The 25,743-nt window shown below is 45.0% G+C and overlaps 1 protein-coding gene across 2 annotated transcripts in view; it reads left to right on the top strand.

Annotated features, from left to right (window-relative positions):
• Positions 1–1,331: 1,331 nt before the first annotated feature.
• TRPA1 (transient receptor potential cation channel subfamily A member 1) overlaps positions 1,332–25,743 on the top strand; it is a 913,216-nt gene continuing 888,804 nt past the window's right edge. Inside the window, exon 1 of one of the 2 annotated variants that reach the window (XM_086965876.1) lies at positions 1,332–1,481. The gene's annotated coding sequence lies outside the window, so the exon portion shown is untranslated. The remainder of the gene's footprint in view (positions 1,482–25,743) is intronic. The other variant, XM_086965877.1, reaches the window with a different exon arrangement.

Below are 25,743 nucleotides of genomic sequence, written 5' to 3'. Positions count from 1 at the left end.
CAACAGCAGACTGCAGTGTACTTTTTAGACAACAAAGGATAGGCCTGTTGTTATTTTATACTAACACCTGCCAAGGAAAGTTCTTTTAAGTCTCATTGTAGAAGTAAGCCCCTGAAGCTTTTTTCAGTGACAGGGATATTTACCTATAGTTGGCATTGGCTGACAAGCTGTGCGCTTACCCATTGAGACGGACATTGAATATTGTTAGCTTTACGAACTGACTCGATCTTCCTGCTGGAATATAATAAAGATAAACACTTAGGGATTACTTTACCTTTTCATGTCTTAAAATTATATTCCATTTGAAAAATTAATGTACAGCGCCTGTGGGAAAATCATATTTCACCTGCTCCTGGTTGAGACATTTGAAAAAAATAGGAACAATCCTTTTCACTTCAACCTCCTATATGGAATTTGCAATCTAGTGGGTACATTTCATTAGTATTTGGGTACCTGGTCAACCAATAGAAACCGTCATTTTACATGTACAAATAAGGTGGTTTTGTAATTCCAGCACGGTCTTGTCTAACTTGCTATTTTAGCATGAATACATTAGTCACAGACAGCTCAAATGTACGCCTCCTGGGCGTCAGGCTATCCCGGCACAAGTCCCATTATGGTTTAGGAATGATATGCATTTTACACTCGTACACTCTGCTTTTCGATTTTGTGATTAGAAATAAAGGAACCTGCGTAGAAAATGTTAGGATTTGGGCCATTATCAAGAGCCGGAAACATGTTATGGCAGAACTCTTTCTGAGCAAAAGACCATTTCCTAATTAAGTCAGATAAACCACAGAGCGCTAAGGAAAAAGCTTCCGCTCTCTAGGGTGAACAGAAAAGGCGTGTTTGGCCTAATGTTGAGACAAAATGTAATTACAGCACGTATTACTCGACTCGACTAAAGCACCTTGTACTTCAGATGCAGCCGCCTCAAAATGCACAATAAATGTAGTCATTTTTGCATTCTTGGTCAATCCTACTTCAATGTATGTTTATTGAATCAAGATTTTTAGTTAATATTGTAACACCTTGATGATGCTAACGGTGAAACTAGTTGTTTTTCCTAAAAAAATAACAAATGCCATTCGACGGCTTATGTCGTCACAAAAAAAATGGAGGTGCAAACGCCTAAGGTACCTTGCACTTGGAAAGTCTAAGTACTAAAGTGCATTTTAACCTCAAACGCCGTGCGTAACCTTATGTTTGCACTCAGCCCACGCGGGCACTGGAAGGGCGTAGGAGTGAGGGAACACTGACACGCAGCGGCAGCAGCTGGTCACTGCACGGGTGCCGTGAAACTATATAAGACAGCGGCCAGAAGCGCAACTACCATCTCTAGTGTTTGCCGGAACACAAGCAGACAGCTGCGGAGATAGAGCATCCGCTCCCAAGACAGCAGACACGGTGAGTGTTCGCCTTCACTTCAGCCAGCACCGTACATCGTTGTCAGCCATCTCAAAGCCGGCTTGTAAGAATATGTGCTATGGTGATGGATGGATGGATGGATGGGTGGGTGGGTGGGTGGATAGATGGATGGGTGAATGGATAGATGGATGGATGGATGGATGGGTGGGTGGATGGATGGCTGATGGATGGATTGGTGGATGGATAAATGGCTCGATGGATGGATGGGTGGGTGGATGGGTGAATGGGTCGATGGATTGGGTGGATTGATGAAAGGCAGGAATATAGCTGGGTAGATGGATAGATATGTTGTATAAATTAGAATTAAAATGCAAGAATAAGGTACATTGTTTAATTAATAAGTTTGCATTTGCAGTGAAAAGGGTAGCTCACATTGAAACATGCTGCCTGCTACTTAAGTAAGTCAAGCGCAATTGTAAACGTATATACAATAGAGAATTTAAAATGAGTTTTGGGACTTTAGCACAATGAGGTAATATTGTAAAAGGAGCACATTCACTATGTGAAAGGAATTATTAGGAAAAGCAAACATCCGGTCGTGCAAAAATAACTCCTTATTCGGTGTATATATTTCTTTTTTATAGACATCACGGTCATTTACACGTGTCTGTCTTTTTACATCAGTTAAAGCCACCGGCCATTTAGCACATTGTCTAATTTGTTCATAAGTCTGCTACTTTCGAGTCTGTTTATTGATTGATCGTTAGAGGTTTGTAGAGTAATAACACTAGTAATTGCCTGTTCTTAAAGCGCCATTTGCAGGACTTTTTACGCCTTTCCTTCCTGAATAGTGCATTACGTGTATTAAATATTAAAATTATGAATATATAACGAAAGCTATCAATCCTCTCCCTTTAAAAACCCTTCCTGCTGCAATATAACGAAGATGAACGATTATAGATTACTTTAACGTTTAATGTCTTAAAACTATATTTTATTTAAAATAATAATACAAAGTAGGGAATACTTTGTGCCTTTAAAAGATTCGTGTTAAACGCATCATCCCAGCGCCCTGAAGCAGTGAATAGCTTGCAAACACTGCGCCTTCAGGCTTATCACACAACGTAGCAGGCGGGGGAAGCGGACACATATTCAGCCGGACCTGCCCCCTTCGGGTGTCAGCAGCCCTTTGCAGAACCGTTGCTGGGCGGATCTCACTATACCTTGAATGCCTTGTGTGCTGAGACAATTGTGACGGCGAGCTCTGAGACTGTGGTGTTCGCGGTTCTAAGCGCACGTCTTGTGCTAGTTAGTACCGATGGTGTCAAACAGGGAGGAGAGCTTGTTGGGTGTCCTCAGCAGTTGTTTGCATAACACTACTCGTGATTTATGAGTGTACACATGGTTTTGGTGTGCAGTGTTTTGCTCTGGTGGAACACGGCTTATTAGCCGCTCAAAATGAAGTGCCAGTGCTTTTTTCGTCTTGTTATACATCACATGGTAGTAGGGTTTCTCCACAGCACCCTCATTTCTGTCTTGAATCTGTGTTCAGAGCAAAACCCCGAAAAAGTAATGACATGAAATCATTGAGGATGTTCTTTATTATCCAAGATTTGGACTTTATAACAGGCGGTGCGAGTGTATGCGCATGCTTCGAAGCAGGGGTCCAGTGTCTACCAGTGCTATACCTGTTGCATCTCATGTCATGACAAATATGGGCAGTATAGTGCATGCATCAAATTGTGTAATACCGAGCAGCATGTACAGCATTAGCATAAATTTCAACATGAGTAAACTATGTGCATATGGTTTGCAGTTGGCAATTGCAAGCCTCCTGCTGGTCGCAATTGTTCACGAAATCTCAGAACTCATAAGCAGCATGATTTTCTGGCCGTGGATCTTTAACATGCCATAATTGTCATCTTCCTGCACCTTGGTAGACTCAAGAGTTGAAGCCCTCCAAACGGCTTTGAAAATAAGCAAAACATCTTTGGAGACCCTCTTACCCACCCCCTTCTTTACATTCAGCTTTTCACTCAGTTTAGCACTCCTGTAAACTTTTCTTTTCTCTATACAGCATCCTTCTGTGCTGACAAGATTATTTAGTCTTTTAAATGAAGGATTTCACATTGTATATTCCCTTGCTAATCCAGAGTGATTGTCTCACAACTTTAAATCATCTCAGACTGTCTGATACTCTCTTTCTATTTTCTTCCATGATAATATTTCCATTTCCATTTTTCAAACTTTTCCTTCATCACTGACTCATGGTCTTTCCTCTGGAACTTCCCCTAATGCTGTCTGCTTCCTCCTAATTCTGTCATACCTCAATTTTCCCCTTAATTTCTAGGGAGCCCATGATTTTCTTCTTAACAGTAAATCTGACTTGGCTCTCGACCCCTGCCCTGCGCACATCTCAATGCTTCCTGTGTTGTCAATTCTATTTTCAACCATTTCTGTAATCTCTCTCTCTCCCAAGGTATAGTCATCTGTTCTTGGAAACAAGTTCTAGTTATTCCACTGCTGAAGAAACCTGTGGCCGATCCTGTAGAAATTTGCAATCTTCCTCCTTTCTCTTCTAGTTAAATTACTGGAGTAAGAAGTTACTCAGCAAACTATTGCCTTTCTCGAAGTTCAGTACGTCCTAGACCCCTACAGGCTGGCTTTTGCCCATTCAGGTGTATACTGTGCTCTTCTTTCTATCCTAAATGATCTTAGGATGCTGCTAGACCAGGGAGGCTTTACAGTTCTTATTTCCCTTGATCTATCGGCAGCCTTCAACACTAACGGCCAGATTCATCAAGCTTAATTGCGCTCGCAAAGGGCCAGATTCTGAGAATCTGGCCCTTTGCGAGTGCAATTTTTGCATTTGGGATTCATCATCCCAAATGCAAAATTCACTATTAAAGAATTCGCACATTTGCGAGGAATTGCATTTAAGGAATCTCTATTTGAGATTCCTTAAATGCAATTCATGAACCATTTTAAAATTGCGAAATCGCAATTTAGGACAGCTATTTACCGCGAGGTCAAACCTCGTGGTAAATAGCGAAAACTTAGAAAAATGCATTTAAATGCATTTTTCTAACTTGCATGTTACACACACACATGTGCGCCACACCAATGTAGATTACATTTCAGGGGTGCTACAGGGTGTCCTTTGGACACCCCTGGCACCCTTGAAATCGCTTCCTTATTTGCGATTAGCTAATTGCTAATCGCATATAAGGAATAACTCCCCATTCATTCCTATGGGCCTTTAGGCCCATAGGAATGAATGGGGAGTTATTCCTTATTCCTTATTCCTTATTTGCGATTAGCAATTAGGCCCATAGGAATGAATGGGGAGTTATTCCTTATTTGCGATTAGCAATTAGCTAATAGCAAATAAGGAATCAGTGGGAATCGCAAATTCAATTGCGATTCCTACATTAATCCGTTTTGCGAGTCCTTAATAGCGAATCCTTAAAATTCGCTATTAAGGACTCGCAATTCCTTACCTTGATGAATCTGGCCGTAAGTCCCCTCTGTTCTGGAGTGGTTGCATTCTGTCGGCATCCACAATACTGCTCTTAAATGGATCATAGATTGTCTTCATAACTGTTCACAATCAGTTTGCACTCTCCCTTTTTTAACTTATTTGCACAACATTTCAGCCACTGGCCAACATGGCTCTTACCTTAGCCCAACCCTCTTAAGGGTATATGTTGTTCCTCTGCCACAACTTATAGACTCATTTGGGTTTTCCTTTATCGCTTATGCTGATGACACCCAACTTATTTCCCCCCTAGATGATGATTCTTATTCTGCCTACCTCCTTCAGTTTCACATATGGATAATTGATTGGTTGACCATTAATCATCTAAAAAATTATTCATCTCATCATATCAAAATTATTCACTGTCACTCTTCAAACTGAGTTACTCTCGCATCTGTAACAGGTTTAAGGAATGTGGGTGTCTGCTACTACAAGTCCCCCTTTTTTTCACTCACATAAACAAATTCTGTTCTTCCAGCTTTTTTCATCTTCATCTGTTGAGGACACTTCTTCCTTTTCTTACTTTATCATCTTGTCAACTGGTAATCCAGTCCGTCATTCTTGACAGACTGGACTAGTGCAACTCCCTATATCTTCGCTTACCTCTCTTTTTTATTCACTCTCTCACTCACATCCAAAGTGGCTGCCAGACACATATTCAACCTTCCTTTATCCTTTCCCATTTCTCCAGCTCTTCCCACATTTCATGGGATCCCTGTTTCTGCCCATATCCATTGTGGTTGGTGCACAGTGCCTTCACAAAACGGGGACTCTCTTATTACAAAACAAAGTATCACTACCATCATTCCGGCATCCTTCACGGTTCTTCTTCCCATCTTTTCACCATTCCCAAGATCTATCACTCCAGGATAGGAGGTCTATCATTTTCCCACCATGAGCCCAAAATCCGGAACTCTCTTCCTCTCTCATTGTGGAGGATGTTTAATCATTTTGCCTTTTTTAGATCCCTTATAACCCATCTCTTCACATCATTCGGTTGTATGGCATTACAACGCATGCTTTTACTACGCATGCCTTTACATCGCAAGTTTTATAACGCATGCTGTTACAACGCATAGTGTTGAGGGGTGCTGGATAGTGAAGTTTAATTTACTATTCCAACTCCAGTCCCTGTGGATAGTAAGGAAGGTGTTGGATAGTAAATTAAATCTATTCCCTATCCTAGAGCGCCCCCCAGCGCAATGCGTTGTAATGACATGCGTTGTAAAACTTGTGATGTAAAGGCATGCGTCGTAGAAGTTGCATTGAAAAGGATGTTCCCCCATCATTCTGATTCCTTGCTTTTTTCACTACGATTTGTTGGTCTCCTTGCACAAGGATACCCTGCTGGGTGAAAGTGTGCTCTATAAGTATTAACATCACCATCATCATTGTCACATGAGGAATTACTACATGTGGCATTACAGCATGTTAAATTACCACAAGCATAATTTCCTCATTACTTAGAGTAGGCAGATGCAATACAAATGTGTGAATATTTCGTACCAGATCATGTCTGCACTTATTACAGCCATGCAAATGAGGGAATCAGTGGAGGGTTTCCCTTTTTCACGTATTCAACTCTGCATCTAACTCTTAATTCCAACCATGGCAACTGATTGTATCAACTACCAGTTCTGTGTGCTGAAGTTTAAAGGAACATAACAAACGGTAAGGCACAGAAACGAGGGGTTCCTTGTAGGAACTTTGTGATCAACAGGTTCTTAAAGGTAAAGGAAGGATTGCACCAGCACTCAAACAGAACACACCATGCTACCTGTTATAATAGGACTGTGAATTACACTTACATAAAATAGATACATTTAGAAATCACATTTACCCTCAATTCCTTAAAGAAATAATGTTGCTTACTGACTGCCTGGGGATATTTCCACATGACGAATTACAAGTGGAAATGGGAATATTCAGTCCGGAGGGTTTTTCGGGCATTGGACTATGTAGGACTGAAGTAGAGAAACAAGAGCAACATTTATTGGTTAAAGGCGAATGTCAACTGCAACAGACACACAGGAATAACAAGTTTACGATGTAACTAGGAAACGTGAATTTGCTCCATGGAAGTTCACTAAATGTTCAAAAGTCTTTATGTCATCCACCTCATTCAGTAGAAAACGGACCCATTTGACTAAATGGAATTGCCTCCATCATGAAACCCCCACAAAAGACAATGATCAATACAAAAGGCATAGAAAGTATACATGGAATGCATACAAGTACAAAACATGCAGAAACTGCATTCAAACATTTACTTGACAGGAATTCTGAATAGTACGTCCTGTTAAAGTTATGTTATGTTAAAATGTTTCTAAAGTGCTCGAATACCCATGACTATCTTGGCGCTGGTGGTGAATAGCAGTATAGATGAGAGCAGAGGGAGACTAGAGGTTAAAAATCCAGGTTTTTGTTACTGTCCTAAAACTCAGTAATGGGGTAGCTCCTTTAAGATTTATAGGCAGACTGTTCCAAAGAGACGGAGCTTCAGAGGAAAAGCAACTGCCTCCCCATTTGAGTCTCTTAATTAAAACTGGGACGGGAGACCATCAGGGAGTTTATAGTTTGTAAGTTTCTGTTGGGTATGTACCAGGAAAGGGACTGCTTGAGGTAACTAGGACCTAGATCACATGCAAGGCCTTCCAGGTAAGGCATAGCTCCTTGAATTTAATGCTTTTACCCACTGAAAGCCAGCAAAGTCCCTTAATGGAGGCTAAAACCGGATGGAACTTGGGAAGATCAAGAATAAGCCTGGCAGCCACATTCTGCACCCTTTGGAGTTTTTTCACGTATTGTTTTTGGAGCTCAACAAAAAGTCTATTACAGTAGTCCAACTTCGTTAGTATTAATAAGGAGATGACTGTTTTTCTGGAGGCGGGAGGAACGAAAGGAAGAATCTTCCTGATGATTCTCAAAGTGAGGAAATTGGAAGAGAAAACTGAACTGATATGCTTATTTAAGTTCAGTTTGTCATCTATGGTTATACCTATATTTTTTGCTTTTGGACTGAGATCGGGAGAGTCCCTAACTATGCTGGCCAGTATGCTGGGCTCCAGAACTGAGGTTTATTACCAAAGAGCATCACCTCAGTTTTCTCCGAATTTAGTTTGAGGCAGTGCATACCCATCCAATCACTAACAGCTCTCATACAGTTGTGAAACTGAGAGATAAGGATTTCCATATTGTTAGAGGCCGACACCACATTTTGAGTATCGTCTGTGTAAGATGTGTGGGAGAACCCAAAAGATCTAATCATAGAGGTCAATTCTGCAACATAAACTTTGAAAAGCAGTGAGCTTATGGGAAGATCCCGGGGAGAACCCACACGGAAGAGAGAAGGAGTTGAATGATAATTTCTCCAACATAACGGAATGACTTCCATCTGTTAGGAATCATTGAAGTAGGGCAAGGGCTTTATTAGCAATGCCTAGTTTTTTTAGGTGGCCACCGAGAGTAACATTATCAACTGTATCGAAAGCCAACGACAGGTCAAGAAGATTAAGGGCTGCAGAGCCTCCTTTATCCAAGATAGTTCTTAGTTTATCTGTGGTTTTTATTAAGACATTCTCTGTACTATGTTTTGCCCTAAGGCCCAACTGGGAGGGATCTAGCAGATGATTTTACTGAATGAACTGTGTCAGTTGTGTGTTAATAAGTTTTTTCACAATTTTAGCTGGGAATGGTAACCTAGAGTTAGGACGGTAGTTGGCTGGATCATCAAGATCTGGGTTAGGTTTCTTAACCCCTTCGCCGCGGGGCTAATTCACCCGCAGCGCGGGGAGAGGGGGGCCGAGTGTGCGGTGCCGCCGTACTCATGACTAGCTCAGCTCATCATGAGGCAAAGTGGAGCTGGGCTCATGACGAGCTGAGCTCGTCATGACTCTGCCCACACAATGGAATGCCCCGCACAGAAGGGGAATTATCCCCGCGTGGGCATTCCACGGCCGTTATGACGAGCTGAGCTCGTCATGAGTAGAGATCAACTGTGCCTCATGACGAGCTGAGCTCGTCATAAGCCTCGAAGAGGTTAAGGAGTGGCAAGATAGAAGCCTTTTTCCACCGATCAGGAAAGGTGCCGGTGCTAAACATCCCATTGAAGATGTTACCTAGGAATCAGGCAATTGGAACCAGAATCTGTTACAGTTTGGAACGGGGGCAGGAGTCATAAGGTGACCTTGACTTTGTGGACCTCAGTAAATTAAGAACATCTGCAGTAGTGATATATGAAAATCGGCTAAGGTTGGATGGAAGACTTAAATTGGTAGAAGTTTGAGCTGTTTTGTATTAACATTATATAGGGTAAAGTACTTGCAATAAACAATGAAAAAAGGATTTGCAAAATGCATGAGTTGCCTCTGGCAGCATGGAGAGAAACAATTTTGTGTGAAACATAGTAATGATGGCAAGAAAGCAGTTAGTATTGAATTGTAGTAGATAAATATTGCTGGAGCTTTTTATTCCAGGATAGAACTCTGTACCAGTACATGTGAGCTACTGTTTGGTCAAGATGTTTTATTTGTGATTCAACTAAAGTGAATGGGTTTGCAGATTGGTTTATTTTGTGGTCTAGCTTCCAGCTGTGCACATATAACTCAAATATTCGTACTGTGACATGCCTGCATTGGGGGGAAATTGCACTGAGGAATCACCTGCAAATCTAGCATTTCCTTCGGAAAACAGCACATATTCCATCACCACTGAACTGTTCAACAGTTCGAGAGTCTTTAAACATTGTCATCTGCATGATGTATGGTTTATGGCTCGGACTCTAGTCATAAAACCGCTGAGTCAAGGTTCATCAAAGATGACATTTCTTTCATATCCCTTGGAGAGCAAGGAGTGACCAGTTTCTTCGCTCCTCAGAGTAATGGAATGATAAATAGATCGTATATGTAAGTATCAGGAATGAGTCCCTACAATTGGAATACTTGAGACTTTTGCAGTCCTACTAGTTGTGCAGGTCTGACCACCCCTTGACAGACGAAGAAGGACTGTGTGCATGGTTGCCTTAGATTTTCTCCTCCATACTACTAGCACCAGATTACAGAATAGGTGAGGAAATGATTTATCTTTAAACACAACATGATTGAGCTGCGAGAAACATAGTGAGCTCGCGAATATAGGTTTAATGTCCATGAATCCTTTTTTTCTTTTAAAAACATTTTTATTAGCATTTTCTATCAACAAATCAAACATGAAGCATGTCATTGTCGAGCAACACACCCATCCCCCCGCCCCCAATCCGCTGGCCTTGTCTCCTGTTGTAGTCTAAGAGTCACAATGTCCATTAATTCAATGTAGCATCCCATTCTGTGTCCTCCATCAAACGACCCCAACCCCTTTATTTCAGTTAGCTCTATGGAGATAAAAATTCCCCCAGCTTGCAACTCACAACCCACCATCCATCCCATGATAGCTCCTCCACTTGCCCCATACCCTGCCAAATTTCTTGGGACATCCCCTTGCCTTATATGTAGTTCTCTCAGCAGCCATATAGAGGTCCATCCCCCTCCTCCATTCATCTAGTTGAGGCTTGTCTGGCGCCCCCCATTTCCTGGCCACATCCCTCTTAGCCACCACTAGGCCAATACCAGAAAGTTCAACAGCGGTCTAGCCAGATCCACATCATTCGTCATTCCTAGCAGCACCAGTTTGGGATCTAAGGGTTTGCTGGTCCCTAACACTTCCCCCAACTCTGCCAGGACCGCCTTCCAAAAGAGTTGTATATGATGACATGCCCATATGGTATGATAGAAGTCCCCTACTTCTGTGTGACATCTCAGGCAACTAGGATCCGGTATCCTTCCTATCTTGTATAGTCGTGCCCTGTCAAAATAGGTCCTATGGAGGACATTACATTGAATCAACCGCAGTCGAGATTTAGCCGCTACCTCCCTTGGATGCATCAAGACCATCCCCCAATCCACTTCATCCATATCCCCACTTCTCGCTCCCATGTGGCACGTAGGTTCCCTAGTTTGTCTGGCCGATTATTCATTATTGTTTTATAGGTAAGGGACACTGCCTTGGTAGGAATGCTTTCTTGCAGCAGGCGGCCCTCTAGTGGAGCATATTCCAGAAGAGCCTCCGCCAGGGCTCCCTCTGCCATCCACACATGTCTTAGTTGCATGTATTTGAAGTATTGTGTGTGGTGGAGCTCGTATTCTTTGCGTAGAGCAGGGAAGTCTTGCAACACCCCGTTTTTCATCACATCTCCCAGGGTCGACATGCCAATAGCATCCCAACTCCGGAACCGCTTCAATTTACTAATCTCCTTGAGCCAGGCACACTTCCACAGTGGAGTCTGTTTGGTCAATCTATGATAACATCCAATTGCTCGTGTCGCCCTTGTCCAGATCCCTAGTGTGAGTCTCGTGGCTGGCAGCAGTCTGGCCCTGCCTTTACCCCCATACAGATAATGTAGGCAAGTATGTGCTTCCATGGTGTGTCTCTCTAGTGCGTATGTGGGGTGGGTGGCCGGGTATATGCATCCATTCATTGATGGCGACCAGATGTTCCGCCCAGTAGTAGGCCTCTCGGGCAAGGAGATACCCCCATTATATTGATGTCCTTGGAGGGTCGAGAGTGCCACTCTGGATTATTTCCCTAGCCACAGAAAGGCCCTAAGCTCTGCCTGGATATCCTTGAACACCCTACCCTTCATGGGAAAATATTCATTTTGGAAGGCATAGAGAAACCGGGGGAGCGTAATCATTTTAAACATTGCAGCTCGGCCCAGGAGCGTCAGGGGTAGTAGTCTCCATCTTGCTGCATCTTCAATAAAGTTATGCAGCACGCGTTGAATATTTCTCTCAAAGGAGAGTTCCCTATTGGTTGTGATGAACACCCCGAGGTATTTATTTCAACAAATTTTGAGAATCTATTTACAGCACTCCTAAGATTTCGTAATCCTATAATCCGGGCAAAAGTTAAGGACCCTCAGTATAACACACTCTACTTGTCATAGAGTATTCCGAAAGAAACAGATAGCAAGGTTAAATTCAACGGGGATTTCCAAAGAAAATTCAAAGTATAGTCCAATTAGTTTGTTTTCTTCAGTCTTTGTCTTTATTTTCAATTTCGTAAAACAGATATTCCCAGCAAAAAAAGGTCACCAACACGTGTTTCGTCCTACACAAGGACTTTTTCAAGGCATGAACACGGCGGAGTGAAGCATGTATTGAACATCAAGGTGAACGAAATAAACCATGGTTTGGCAATGAAGCAAAATATCAATAGTATTGATGGCAGGGTAGTTACTCAAAGTAGGGAATGAGGAATGCCTTCAAGTCTGTTCAACAGTCACGATAGTCAAATGCGACACAGCCAATCTGCTAGCTATATGTTAGTCGATAAGTAAATACACGTCATTATGTATAGGATTCATCTGGACGAACACTGGACAGTAGGACAGTGTTTTTCAAATTAGTACACTTGCAACCATGATAAGTTGTTAAGCGAAAGTTAGGCTCATCGCATTTCCTCACACAAGCAGTCCCCGTAACGAGGCATTCCTCATTCCCTACTTTGAGTAACTACCCTGCCATCAATACTATTGATATTTTGCTTCATTGCCAAACCATGGTTTATTTCGTTCACCTTGATGTTCAATACATGCTTCACTCCGCCGTGTTCATGCCTTGAAAAAGTCCTTGTGTAGGACGAAACACGTGTTGGGGACCTTTTTTTGCTGGGAATATCTGTTTTACGAAATTGAAAATAAAGACAAAGACTGAAGAAAACAAACTAATTGGACTATACTTTGAATTTTCTTTGGAAATCCCTTTGAATTTAACCTTGCTATCTGTTTCTTTCGGAATACTCTATGACAAGTAGAGTGTGTTATACTGAGGGTCCTTAACTTTTGCCCGGATTATAGGATTATGAAGTCTTAGGAGTGCTGTAAATAGATTCTCAAAATTTGTTGAAATTTATGTGACACACACCCAGTGTGTACTGACGGCACCTTTAGGTGGTAGGTGCCCTGAGTCTCTGTAGCACCCTTCTGTTTAAAACTTTTTCTCATATGAGTCAGATTACCAAATGTGTACGAACTGTATATATAACTAGATTGTCTTTCAGAGTGTTGTGAGGACGTTTACCTTTGGGAACACTACTACCTATTTTTTGTGTATACCCCGAGGTATTTAAACCCCTCAGAGGCCTTTTCCAACTGCTCCGGGAGTATGTATCTCCCTTCGCATCCCTGGGGGTCATATAAAGTGGATTTATGCCAATTGATCCGATACCCTGCGTATGACCCATACTGATCAAGTTCTAGGAATAGTGCCGGTATGGTGGTTTCCGGGTCTGCGATATACAGCAGGACATCATCGGCATATAATGAGAGTTTTTCCGTTATGACGTCTGTCGGTTGTATGCTGAAGCCCCTAATCGCCGTGTTCTGCCGAACTGCACAAGCAATTACCTCTATGGAGAGCGCGAACAGCAGTGGGGACAGGGAACAACCTTACCTGGTGCCCTGCCGTATTGGGAAGTCCCTCAAAAGTGTGCCATTAACCCGAACTCTCGCCCTAGGATCTTTGTAAAGCAGTCTTATCTTCCTTCTGAATTTTGGGCCAAAGCCAAATCTATCTAGCGCTCCTTCCAGGAATGGCCAGTGAACCGCGTCAAACGCCTTTTCGGCATCGAATGAGAGGAACCAGTGGGGGACGTCTCTGTTGCTTACTTCCATGAGCCAATTATGTGTTCTCCTCAAGTTATATCTAGTCGCCCTCTCAGGGAGATACCCCGTTTGATCAAGAAGCACGAGACCAGAGATCACCTTCCTGAGGCGAAGGGCTAGGATCGTAGCGAAGAGTTTGGCCTCCGCATTAAGGAGGGAAATGGGGCGGTAAGAGGAACAGTCATCCGGTGGCTTGCCTTCTTTATAGATTGGGATAATCATAGCCTGTCAAAGATCCAATGGAAATATCCCCTCCAACTTCACTTCCACAAACAGTCCTAATAAATGGCGGGTCAGGAGATCTGCCGTTTTCTTAAAAAATTCCGCTGGGAAGCCATTTGGTCCTGACACCTTCCCCGCCCTGAGCTTTACTATGGCCACCCTAATCTCTTCTACTGTAATGTCAGCTTCCAGATCTAGACGATCTGCATCATCTAGGGCCGGTAAATCTATATCCGCCATGTAGTGCAGGGCCTCTTCCGTTGTCCTCAACGCCCGTTCCTCATAAAAGATCTCGTAGTAACCCGCAAAGGGTGAGGCTATCTGGTCATCCGCTCTAGCCCAGTTCCCCCGTCCATCCCTCACCTTCTCCACCCACCTCGCATCCTTCTCCTTCCTGCTCAGCCATGCAAGCAGCCGTCTGGACTTATCGCCTACATCACAGAGCCGGTGTAGGGTCGCCAGAGCTTGCAGCCTTGCATCCCCCGTTAGGAGATGCTTATAATGGACTCGTATGTCCAGCAATCGCCTGAGTGTTCCTCGGTCGCTGGTGGACAAATGTTCCCGCTCAAGCGCGAGCATCTGCATTTCCAGGGCTAGCACTTCTGCTTGGGTCTTCCTTTTGCCTTCAGCGAGTTGCGCATGTGCCCTGTCTCTCATTACCACTTTCAGTGTCTCCCACAACGTCACTCCCGAGTCCACTGACCCTTCGTTTTCGGCTATACAGACCTTTAGGTCTGCCCGCAGGCCTTTCAGTACGTCTGCATTTTGGAGGTCCCATGCCGTCAATCGTAGCACCGTGGGTTGGCAATGTTTCCGACCTCCCACTCTAAGCAGCAGGGGCGAGTGGTCTGAGATACCTCGGGCCTGGTACTCCGCCACATCTGTGTGGCACAGTTCGTGTCTAGCCATGAAGACATAGTGTGCCCCGGAGAAAAAGGAGTATTCTCTACTAGTTGGATGAATACATCTCCAGGCGTCAACCAGTCCTACCGTTTCCATAGCGGTAAACAGCGGGGTCGGGGCATTAGGCCTATCCCTACCACCTGTTCTGTCCGCCCTAAGGTCCATCACGTCACTGAAGTCCCCTCCAAGGACATGGATCGTGTCGGAAGTGTTGAGGAGTATGTCTACAATCCCTATAAGTGTGGCTGCTTGGAGTTTGGGTGGTGCATAAACTGATATGAGCGTGTATTCCTTCCTCTTCCAGTGGCCTCTCACCCCAACGTAAGTCCCCTGTGGATCAATCCAGGTCTGTGTTATGTGCATGGGTGGGTACTTTCTATTCAGGATTGCCACCCCCGTGAGCCGGATGTGAAGCCTGCATGGGCCAGTACTTTATATCGGCCTCTCGCCAGGAAGGCGCAATTCGAGCCTTTCAGGTGCGTTTCCTGAAGGAGCACGACCTCTGCCCCGGACCTCTTCACGTAATTGCTTACCACCCCTCGTTTGATTTTACATCCCATGCCATTAACGTTCCAAGTGAGGACCCTTAGGTCATCTAAAGATCCTGCCGTCCCCTCACGGTTATCGGTGGCCATGTCGTGTAGTAAAAGTGCTGTGTGGCCAGTGTCCCTGAGACTGGGTTACCAGGTCTTGTGAGCGTGCGTTCGACATGACAAGCTTAAACAGGCTCCTTCCCCGCCAACCCCCCAACCCCCTCCCGATCCTACCCCTCCCCAGACCATCAACGAAATAACTGCAAACAATCCCCACACCACTCCCCCTCCCCCCCCCTCCCGCCAGCCCCTTCTCTGCTGCTAACATTGTTAGGGACTTTAGGGTAGAGAAGGTCTGTCGCCCGCCCTCAGCAAACCCTTAACACCCTATCTCTCGGACAGTAGTCCAAGAGCCGACAAGACTCCCTTCCACCTCAAGTTCAGAAAAAACAGCAAAATACATCAAACAAGCGTGAAAAGAATGTTTGTAGGGGGTGTAACAACTTGCGTGTACTCCAGCCGAGCCAAAGAGTTCTTGTCTATAGTACCACGCATTCAGGAATGGGAGTCCTGGGTAGCGTCCGGGAGGCCCCACTCTCCTGTGTTGCATCCTGTTCCATCTCTCGGATCTCAGTCAGCAGCAGATGCACGGACTGAGTGTCAGTGTCCTCTTCTTCAGAAGCATTTTTGGTCGCGTCTTCTTCTCCCTCCGACTGAGCCCTTTGTTCTAGGCAGCGATATCTGGACCCTGCCTCGCCCCCAGGGTCAGGGGAGGCCGATTGTCTCTCTATGCGGTTGTTTTGTGTCCGTTTCGGATAGGGAGTCGCCGTCATCCTCCCGCGGCCCGTGAGCCCCGCGGTCTCTGCGTCTTCGTTATCTCCCACGAGGTCGCCACATTCTGGGCCCTGTCAGGCGACTTTCACCTCTCCCTCACCTGTACCTGCCGCGGAGGCAGCCCCTCTAGCCACTGCCATACATCATCAGGGTGTGTGAAGAAATACGATTTCTCCCGATAGAGGACTTTTAGCTTCGCCGGAAAGAGCAACATGTACTGTAATTTTAAGTCCCGCAACTTCGCCTTCACTGAATCAAAGAAACGTCTTTCTTTCTGGACTTCCTGGCTGTAATCCGGGAAGATCATGATCACTGCGTTCTCAAACCGGATTTCTCCCTGTTTCCGGGCCTCCCTCAAAATAAGATCACAGTCTGCAAAGTTCAGGAAGCGGGCAATAAGTGGTCGGGGTCTGGCCCCCTCCGGGAGTTTTGCGAGTAGAGCGCTATGCGCCCTCTCTATGATGAAGCAGGTGGAGAAGGGCACCTCAGGGAACGTTTTCTGCAGCCACGCATGAAGGAAGGCTGCCGTGTTGTTCCCCTCGATTCCTTCCCTAAAACCCACAAAGCGCAGGTTGTTGCGTCGTGCCCTGTTTTTGGCATCATCCACCTTCCAGAGGAGTTGTTTATGAGACGCCCGAAGTTCAGCCATGTCTCTCTTCAGCGTGGTGGGGGCATCCTCCGCCTCTCCCAGCCGGGTCTCTGCCATGGTCAACCTCTCAGTCAGATTGCGAAAATCTTGTCGTAGGAGGGTAACTTCCGATCCCAGTTCGCCAATCTTGAACTCAAGGGCGGTCCTTGACGCCTTTATATCATCGCGCGACGCCTGGATGGTGTCCATCAGGAGCGCCGTATCTGAGCGCGGTTCCTGCGTTTCCTACCCCGCAGGACGCGGCGCCGATGCATATCAATCCAAGGTAGCTTGCCTCGGGGTCCGGGCGGTCATCTCCTTCTTCCCCATGATGGGTCCTCCTATCTCCTGCCGGGCCCAAGCCTCTCCACTGGGCGCTAGTATTGCTCCTACGCGCTGGCCTTCGTCTGCAAAGGAGCCGGTCACTGCTGTTGGGAGGGTGGCTCCCGCCAGCAACTCACCGTCCCAGCTCAGAGCCTCGACATCGGGACGCTCACCCCAAAGGGAGGGGGAATGTGTGCGATATGTCCCCCGGATCGGAGCCACCTTCTTCTGTGGTGCAAGCTTGTCGCCGGTGGCGGGATCAAGGAAGGTCCAAGGCGTGTCGAGACCGTCTCGGGGATCCGCAGCGGGTTCTCCACCATTTATCCTGCATCTGCATGTGATGAGGGTCATCAAGTCCGCGAGGACGACATGCTGGGCTCCTGGCCTCCACCGTGGGGATCACCGTCGTACCCGCCTGTCGACGTGGGCCCCCGGAGAGGCTATGGGGGTCTCGTGGGTAAGCAAAGCGCCCTCCGATGTCGCAGTGACCGAGACAGTTTGGCGGGGCTCCGCTAGGTGTGTGATCAAGGTCCCCCTGTAAGGGGTGATGCTCCGGGCGCAGGCCAACCCCAGGGACCCGCTGTAGTAGGATCCGTCGTGCTCCTCATAAGAATGCCCCTGCAGTGGGATCGCTCTGGGCCTCTCAACCCCTTGTGGCACCCGGGGGGGACTCGGCCAGCGGGGAAAGCGCCTCTGGAAAGTCTGCGTTCAGATTGCGGGGCCGGGCCTGGACACCAGCAGCCTCACCTCAAAGAGCCCCCTCTCCGATGTTCATGTGCCTGTCGCAGCGGGGCTGGCAGGTCTCCAGAACGGACACCCCTGCCGGTGGCTTGATCTCCCCCCGTCAGCCACTTCCGCGCCCAGCAGATTGCGTCCACCACTTCAGCCTCGGGAGCCCAGCATCTGAACCCACTGCTTGTGGGATCACCAGTCGGGCAGGCGGGACGCGGGGGGGGGGGCTCAGTCCGTTGTCCCGACCACTCACAGCTTCTCGCCCGTCGCTCCCCCGGCTATCGGTCCGAGTCTGGCCGATCCTCGGGAGCTTCAGCTCAGGGCGCCGCCATTTTGAAAGCCCGGGGGCGGTCTCCACAGAACAGCGCGGCTTTCCAAATATGTAATTATGCGCCTGATCCTGGCCAATGTTCCTATTCATGAAATGCCCCTAGACTCGGGAGACTTCCCGGTGCTGAAAATTGGGGTCTATGGATTGTTGGTATCGTCGGATCAAGGTTAGCTCGGCGGAGCTCACCGGAGGTACAACCTAATCGGCCATGTTGCTGGCCACGCCCCCCGCCATGAATCCTTTTTAGTCAAGGCTCAGACCATCTAAAAAAAGGAGGACCAATGAGTAGATTCTATACTTTGGTAAGAAGATTTTTGTGTATGCAGTCTACGTAACTTGCAAATGAAAGCCATACGTCTTTAGCAGTTTTGCTGCATCTTCGTGTTTATAGCTTTAAGACTTTCTTAGTGGTACATGTGTGTGTACTTCAGCATAATAATTCGCTAAATTTTGTTTAAGGTGAATGGATGAACCTATTAAGAAATGGAATAAAAGGCACAGGGCATCCAAGGTGATTATCATGGGTGACACTCCAAGAATCATCTTTCAGACTAGGACAATGCCTTGTTAATTTCATCAAACCATGGCATTTTTAACATATCTCATAACACCCTGAAGTTAAAATGCCACTAGCTGGATAATTGCAGCTTAATATAGCTGTTTCACCATCATTTTGAAAGAAGTTCTCGTTTGCTACTATACTTGCCCTCTAACACAAGGGGGTGCCAGCATTATTATAACATTGTTTCTCCCCTTCTAGTGTAATAACCAGATTCAAGAGAGTAGAAACTTTTCACATATAAGTTCGAAACCGCCGTCCAGAACTGCAAAATTAAACACCCTAAGGTCAAGGAATCCAAAAGCAACTACAACCTCTGAGGCCTACTTTTAAAATAACTTCCAGAAAAGAACACCAAAGGTTCCGAGAATCAATAGTTATTCATCCTCAAAAATGGTTCCAAAGGAATTAAAGGGTACAGGTAGTAGTACATTGTCAGTCTTATAGGGAAGGGGTAGATTAAGTAGGAAAGTGAGGATCTAAGGTTCCTAATATTCTTAATAGTGCATTTAAATTTACTTCAGTAATCATACACTATGATGGCATTACCCCCAACCCTCATATAATACATTTGTTCCAAATCAGTTGCCAAGTAGGGGATGAATTACACTAAAGTCCGAATTAGGCAGTAGTATTTAATTCATTATGATTGAGTACTAGTATATCAAAAAATGAAGGGAGGCACTGCAAGATCAATGACTAGATGATGAAAATTATTTTTTTGTGCTTGATTCTTTGGAAGTGTAACCATGCATCCCGAAGCAGAACCACCAACTATTGTTTTGCAGCATGGCAGCGCGCAGACCTGGGGCTTTTTCAAGGGCTAGAACCGGCAGATCTAGACACTCATTAGGGGATTGACTCCAGGGAGAAAGATCAACTTACTACGCGACTGCTGTGCTTAGAGCTCTGGCATTCTATGACTATGACTGGTACACGCTGAGATCAACAGAGCCAAAAGGGGAGAAGGATCGAAAAGTCAGTGATTACACATTTTGATAGGCCTACTGCGGCCCAATCAAAGAAGCTCAGCAGGGGCAAGGGAGCCTGTCTGACAGGCTGTTTTTGGCGTTTCCAGGGCAGTGCCTCCAAAAATGGGCAACGCAATGGGTACGCTGAAAACAGTTCCTGCATGGCATGGAATGTAAAGTCCATGCCGTGCCAGAACTGTGGCACATGCACACAGGAGGGCACCTGTTATTTCCCTCTATGAGTATCCCCATGGGGAGAAGGCTCAGAGGCCCTGCAGGGCCCCCGTTGTTTCCTCTCTGCCACGGTGTTCATGGAGGAGGAACCTCCATGACACCACCGATGGAGAGCAAGTTCATAATATGCTTGGCGTGACCGTGTTGGTCCTGCTAAGCATAATGTGGCCTCCAGACCACCACAACACCGCTACGTGGTTCCCTGGGGTTGCGGCGCGCTGTGTCAGTCCCACAGCCTGAGTCGTAATAGGGTGGTTGGGAGACCACTACCGCAGCGCCCGCACAAATCTGCTGGTCCGTAGATGGCCAGACTCTTAATCAGGCCTTTAGTGCAATTTTCAGTTCAACAATGTTAACCTATGGGAGGAAAACAAGGATGAGGTTTTGCAGTTAAGTATACAAGTTACAGTCTTGCTTTTCAGGATGAAGAATGAGCACTAGGCAAGGTTCAGGTAGGTAGCAAATCTGCACCTCCAGGCAGAGTGGTGGCTGGGTGCAGGGTTACAATTTGAACCCATGTTATCTGAAGGAGTCAGGGGGTAATCGAAGAGATGCTACTCACAGGTGAGTAACTCAGTTTATTAACCCAGTCTCAGGGTGCAGCGCCAAACCTACACCCTCAGAGGCACAGGGGCAGCCAGGTGCGGAGTACCAACTCAGCATCAGGTGCCCGTGGCAACCCAAAGGCCGAAATCGGTTTTGAAGAAAAGCTGCCGGCTTAGACTAGGTGATTGAACAAAGAAAACTCACATCTGCTCAAGTAAGTAGAGATGCTAGGGGACGTAGGGACACTATGAGTCATGCTCCCCAAGGCCCAGGGCGTTCAGGCCCAGGGGAGTTCTTAGGTGTTGGAAAAGTCTTACTGGTCCGGTTGCAGTCGGTGGAAGTCTTATAGTTGAGGCTGCAGGCGTTAAGGTGGGGTCTGGCAGAGGCCAATCCATGGTGAACTCTTTCTCAGAAGTGCTGGGGAACCTTCACAGGGCCAGTTGGACTTGGGCATCGGGTGCGGAGGTAGGTCCAACAGTGGTTTTGCAAATCCTCAGGGTACAGTTCTTTTTTGTTTAAAGTTGTTTTTTTCTGGACAGGTCCACTGTCCACTGGAGATCTTGATCTTTGTTGAAGGCAGGCAGTCCTCCAAAGGTTTTGGAGGTCACTGGGCTGCAGGACAGGTTGTCTTTTTGTGCAGGCCGTCAAGGGCAGCAGACAGGCCGGTAGGCCTGGGGCCAAGTCAGGTGGTGTCTGCAGTCTTCTCTGCTGGTGCAAAGCTGTAGTATGCAGCACTTCTTAGGTCATCAGCAATCTGATTTCAGGGGGTGGGGGTGCCACCTAAATACTAGGTTTTTGGACATTACAGGGGAGTGACAGATAGGGACCAATGGGTTCCTTACTCTGGGTGTCTACACCCTCTATTATGGATGCACCTGTCCTACAATCACATCTTCAAGATGGTGGTGGTGAAAATTGTGCTTCACTTCACATCCAGCACCCGAGGGGTGGATTTGGCAAAGGGGTGCATACCTCCTTTTCTCACTAAGTTTTCATGCAGGTTCTCCTGCCAAAAGTGGGGGTTTGAACCAGGGGCTGCTATCTGCTGCTAGCAGCAGAGGCTGGGTTCGCATTACAAAGGCGGAACGTCCTTTGAGGCTTCCCTCTCAAGCACTGTACTCATCCTGGGATGGGCTTTGAGAGCAGAGGCGCTTGACCCAATGGTCCAGAAACATGTCTGGTGATGGAAGGCTGCCTAAAGCCAGTCAGAGACCACACTAGGCTTGGTTGGTTTTCAGCAGGCACCTCTGAGGTGTCCTCTGGTTACAAGTTTCAATAAATCCAACACTGGCATCAGTGTGGGTTTATTAAGAGGAGCTGTTTGGTACCAAAAACTCCTGGGTTCAGTGAAGCCATCATGGGGCTGGGTAACTCGAGTTGCCGAGTTTCCAGCCCATGTACTCTCTATGGCTTCACTTGCACTTACAATATTAAGAATGGACCTAAATATTACAGGAGCATATCTACTCATGCAGATATGCCATCACTTGCGATATAGTGCAGCCTTCCTTAGGGATTGTAATCCCTGCCAGAAGGGTGATTTACCTATACCTTAGGCCGTGCTGCTTGGCACGACATGACAGTGTGACATGTTGATTTTGTTGTTTTTCTCTGCACCACGACATGCAGGCTGCAGTTGCAGTTCGCATTGCCTTGGTGGTGGGTTTATAGAGGACCCTCTTAAGTCCCAATGCCCTAGGTACCATGGTAACATTTGCTAGGGCCTTTGCAGGGGCCTGAAATTGCCAATCACTGAACAGTTTTTAGGGAAGGTGCTCTGTCACAGAGACCCTGGTTGGCAGGGACCCTGTGCACTTTCAAACAAAACCACATCATTTCAAATGAGATGCCATCAGTGATGTCATCAGTGATGTCATTTGAGATGTCATCAGTGATGTCATCAGTGATGTCACTGACCATGTCATGGATGATGTAATATGTGACATCATCAACAGTGGATTGCGGGTGCGCGAAATATAGTTAGTACAACTAACTATATAGGAGCAATTCCAATGGTTTTTTTAAATGCTAATTCCTAACTATATATGGCCTGAAACCTATGGTTTTTTAAGTGACTTTGCAAGGTTTTTAAAATGCTAATTCCTAAATATATAAGTCCTGAAACCTATGGTTTTTTAAGTGAATTTCCAAGGTTTTTGAAATGCTAATTCCTAACTATACAAGGCTTGAAACCTATGTTTTTTTAAAGTGAAATTGCAAGGTTTTTTAAATGCTAATTCCTAACTATATCAGGCGTGAAACCTATATTTTTTTTCAATAAATTTCAAAGGTTTTGTAAATGCTAATTCTATTAGCGGATAACCTTTATATATGTTATTATCCTTCTGGGACCACCTGAGCAGCCATCTTGTTTCTCAGAAGAAGTGAGGCACAAGAGAGCACAAAACAAGAGTGGAAAACACGAAAAGGGGGCAGGGTTGAGACCCTCTTACCCCCTAGCCCTTCTCAGGGGCTCCCAAAAGGACCACCAAGTGCAAAAAAAATTTCTTTTTTTAAATCGCAGGGTACGCGCATGGTACGCGTACCCCATGCGTACGGTGCGCGTACCCCGCAATTTTTTTATTTTTTTAAAATGTTTTGCCCTTGGGGGTCCTTTTGGGACCCCCTGAGAAGGGCTAGAGGGTTAAGGGGCCTCTGCCCTGCCCCATTTTCGTGTTTTCCAATCTTGTTTTGGGCTCTCTTGTGCCTCAGTTCTCCTGAAAAACAAGATGGTGGCCAACACTTCCTGGTTTGGATAGTTTGGAATGTTGACAGTCGACTGCCAGCCAATCAGAAACTCGCTCACCAAGTAAGGGTACGCGCACGTACGCGTACGGTGAGCGCATATAGATATAATTTTATCAAATTCAATTTTCTCAACAACTACTGGAGGGATTTTCACCAAATATAGAAAAGGCACTACTGCATACCTGTCCCTACCATTTTGCCAAGTTTGGTGTAATTCCGTTCAGCCGTTCGGGCTGTAGTCATCTCTAAAGGTCCCATGGAAAATTCCATTTGAAAAATTTCAAATTCAATTTTCTCAAGAACTACTATAGGGATTTACACCAAACATACAAAAGGCACTGCTGCATACCAGTCCCTACCATTTTGCCAAATCTGGTATAATTCCGTTCAGCCGTTCGAGCTGTAGCCTTGTCAGAATGTCCCTATGGAAATTAATATGGGAAAAACACGTTTTGGGACCCCCCTTTTTTCTCGGCCCGCTTGACGAATCCCCCCGAAACTTTCAGGGAAGGAGCGGAGCGCAGCGAGGCAAATCTAAGGTTTAGCAGGTTTTTATTAGATTAACCACCACCATCAGACGCGTTTTGGATACCAAGTACCCTTGTTCACTGGGGGAAACGCCGTCCGCTTTCGTTTTTTATATGCTGTGTTTTTTTTCTTGTGTTAGTGATGCTGTTTTCCCCAGTCACATGGTGCAATAAACATAAAGAAAACACTTTACACATCGGGCTTTCCTGGCGGTTAACACATTAACGAAATGGGCACATAAAGTAGTATTTATCTGTGCAAATTGTACTACACATTATGTATTTCAAAAATAGTAATAATAAAGTGCTTAAATGCAGAATTTTAAAATGCTTAAATGCAAAATTTCAATTTTTTTTAAATTCAAAATTTTTCTAAAACTTTAACATTTTAAATCTTTATCTCAACAAACGGTACATCAGTGCCAAGGTCATGTTAAAAATGTTTCAGCAATTGCAGAAAATTATTAAACATTAAAACCAACAATGCTATAAATATATGAACAAATACATATATAAATATAAATATATGCTGTCCAGTCATGTTATACATGCCTATGTTTGTTGAGTTCATTTGTGTGCATTGGATTAAGAACATATCTGAATACATTCCATAATGGTTCAATCTAAGCAATAATTCCTGTATAAATACAAAAGATGTGTTGATAGTGCCCAAAGCTCTCTATATGCATGTGCCCCTTAATCAAGAGCCACAAAAGTAATAATCTGTAAAGTGTCTGGTGTGCAATACCATGATTTATGTGCAAAAATGTGCAAGTAAAGTGAATATGTGCTCTAAGAGGTTAAAAGATATACACATCAAAGAAGAGAATGTGTATATTGTAATATGTTGAGTAAAAAAGCAACAGATTTTAAGGCGTTCGGGAAAATTTACAAAAAGCAAATATACAGTACGTGAATGGTCAGTTTTAGACTCGATGCCAAAATAGGTTCACTCACAGTTTGAATTATTCAGCTGCAGAGTCGAAGTTTTTACAGGAAATTGTGCAAGTCTTCTATGTTATTAATATATATATATATATATGGAATCCTTGAGTCCTGAACCTCGGCCACAATTGAGTGGTTTATTTCTCCATTGTCTCCAGCATGACGCGTTTCAGCTGCGTCACCGCAGCCTTCTTCCAAAACACCCTTCTTTTTTCAAGAAAGAGACTCCTCGCACATACAGCATAAATCACGCTATTAATCCAGATTGCTTTTCACTCCATGATTTATTCTGGCATTTAAACAGCAAAACCAGCACCACTACCCGTTTGGAGGTAACTTGCCTCTTGCTCTTGGGGAAACAAACAAAACGCCAAGAGCAGCCATCTCATTTACAAACAAACATTGGTGACATCATATCCAGTACTCTGCCGCTGGGCATTTTGGTCATGGTAGTTTATGGCAATTTTATATAAAAAAGAACATATTTATTCAAGTTCCAGTTATTCTACTTATTCAATCTCCTAAATAATTGTGTAATTCATCCTTATCAGTCAAGATTTCATATGAGTTTCTGGAAAAAAACGACAATATTATGCTTGTTTCGAATATCATGAAAATGACAAAACATAATCTAACCCTGCGGTGGGCTAATTGGTAAATGCTTGGCTAGTCTCTAAGATAAATTCTGCACTCCAACATCTTAATCAAGCCCTCCAGTGGGCATAAATTCCATTCCCTATGATTATGTTTGATTTCATCATTGTTTTTTGTCATTTTGGATGTTGTCTCAGACAATATCCGTAAACATCATACTTTTGTTCTTTCAACTGAGCAATTCTGCACCAACGGTGACCCTTATCCAAAGAAAAAAAAAATTCTCCAAATTATTTTATATACAAAAACATTGGGAAGGGTAATTAGGACATTTCCCATTATGATACATAATACATTACACATTATTTACAATCCTGACTTATGAGCCCACAAATCCAGGATAATTTTCTAACTGCAAGCGGTACAATTGTGACATTATCTGGATGTTGTGGCTATAAATTGTAATGTTTACAAATGTGAATGCAATTCTTCATCTTGATTAAGCCCC

Source organism: Lissotriton vulgaris, chromosome 4_1, assembly GCF_964263255.1.
Source record: "Lissotriton vulgaris chromosome 4_1, aLisVul1.2, whole genome shotgun sequence".
NCBI lineage: Eukaryota > Metazoa > Chordata > Amphibia > Caudata > Salamandridae > Lissotriton > Lissotriton vulgaris.
The sequence above is the reverse complement of the archived record's forward strand: the minus strand, read 5'-3'. Positions and strand labels throughout refer to the sequence as shown.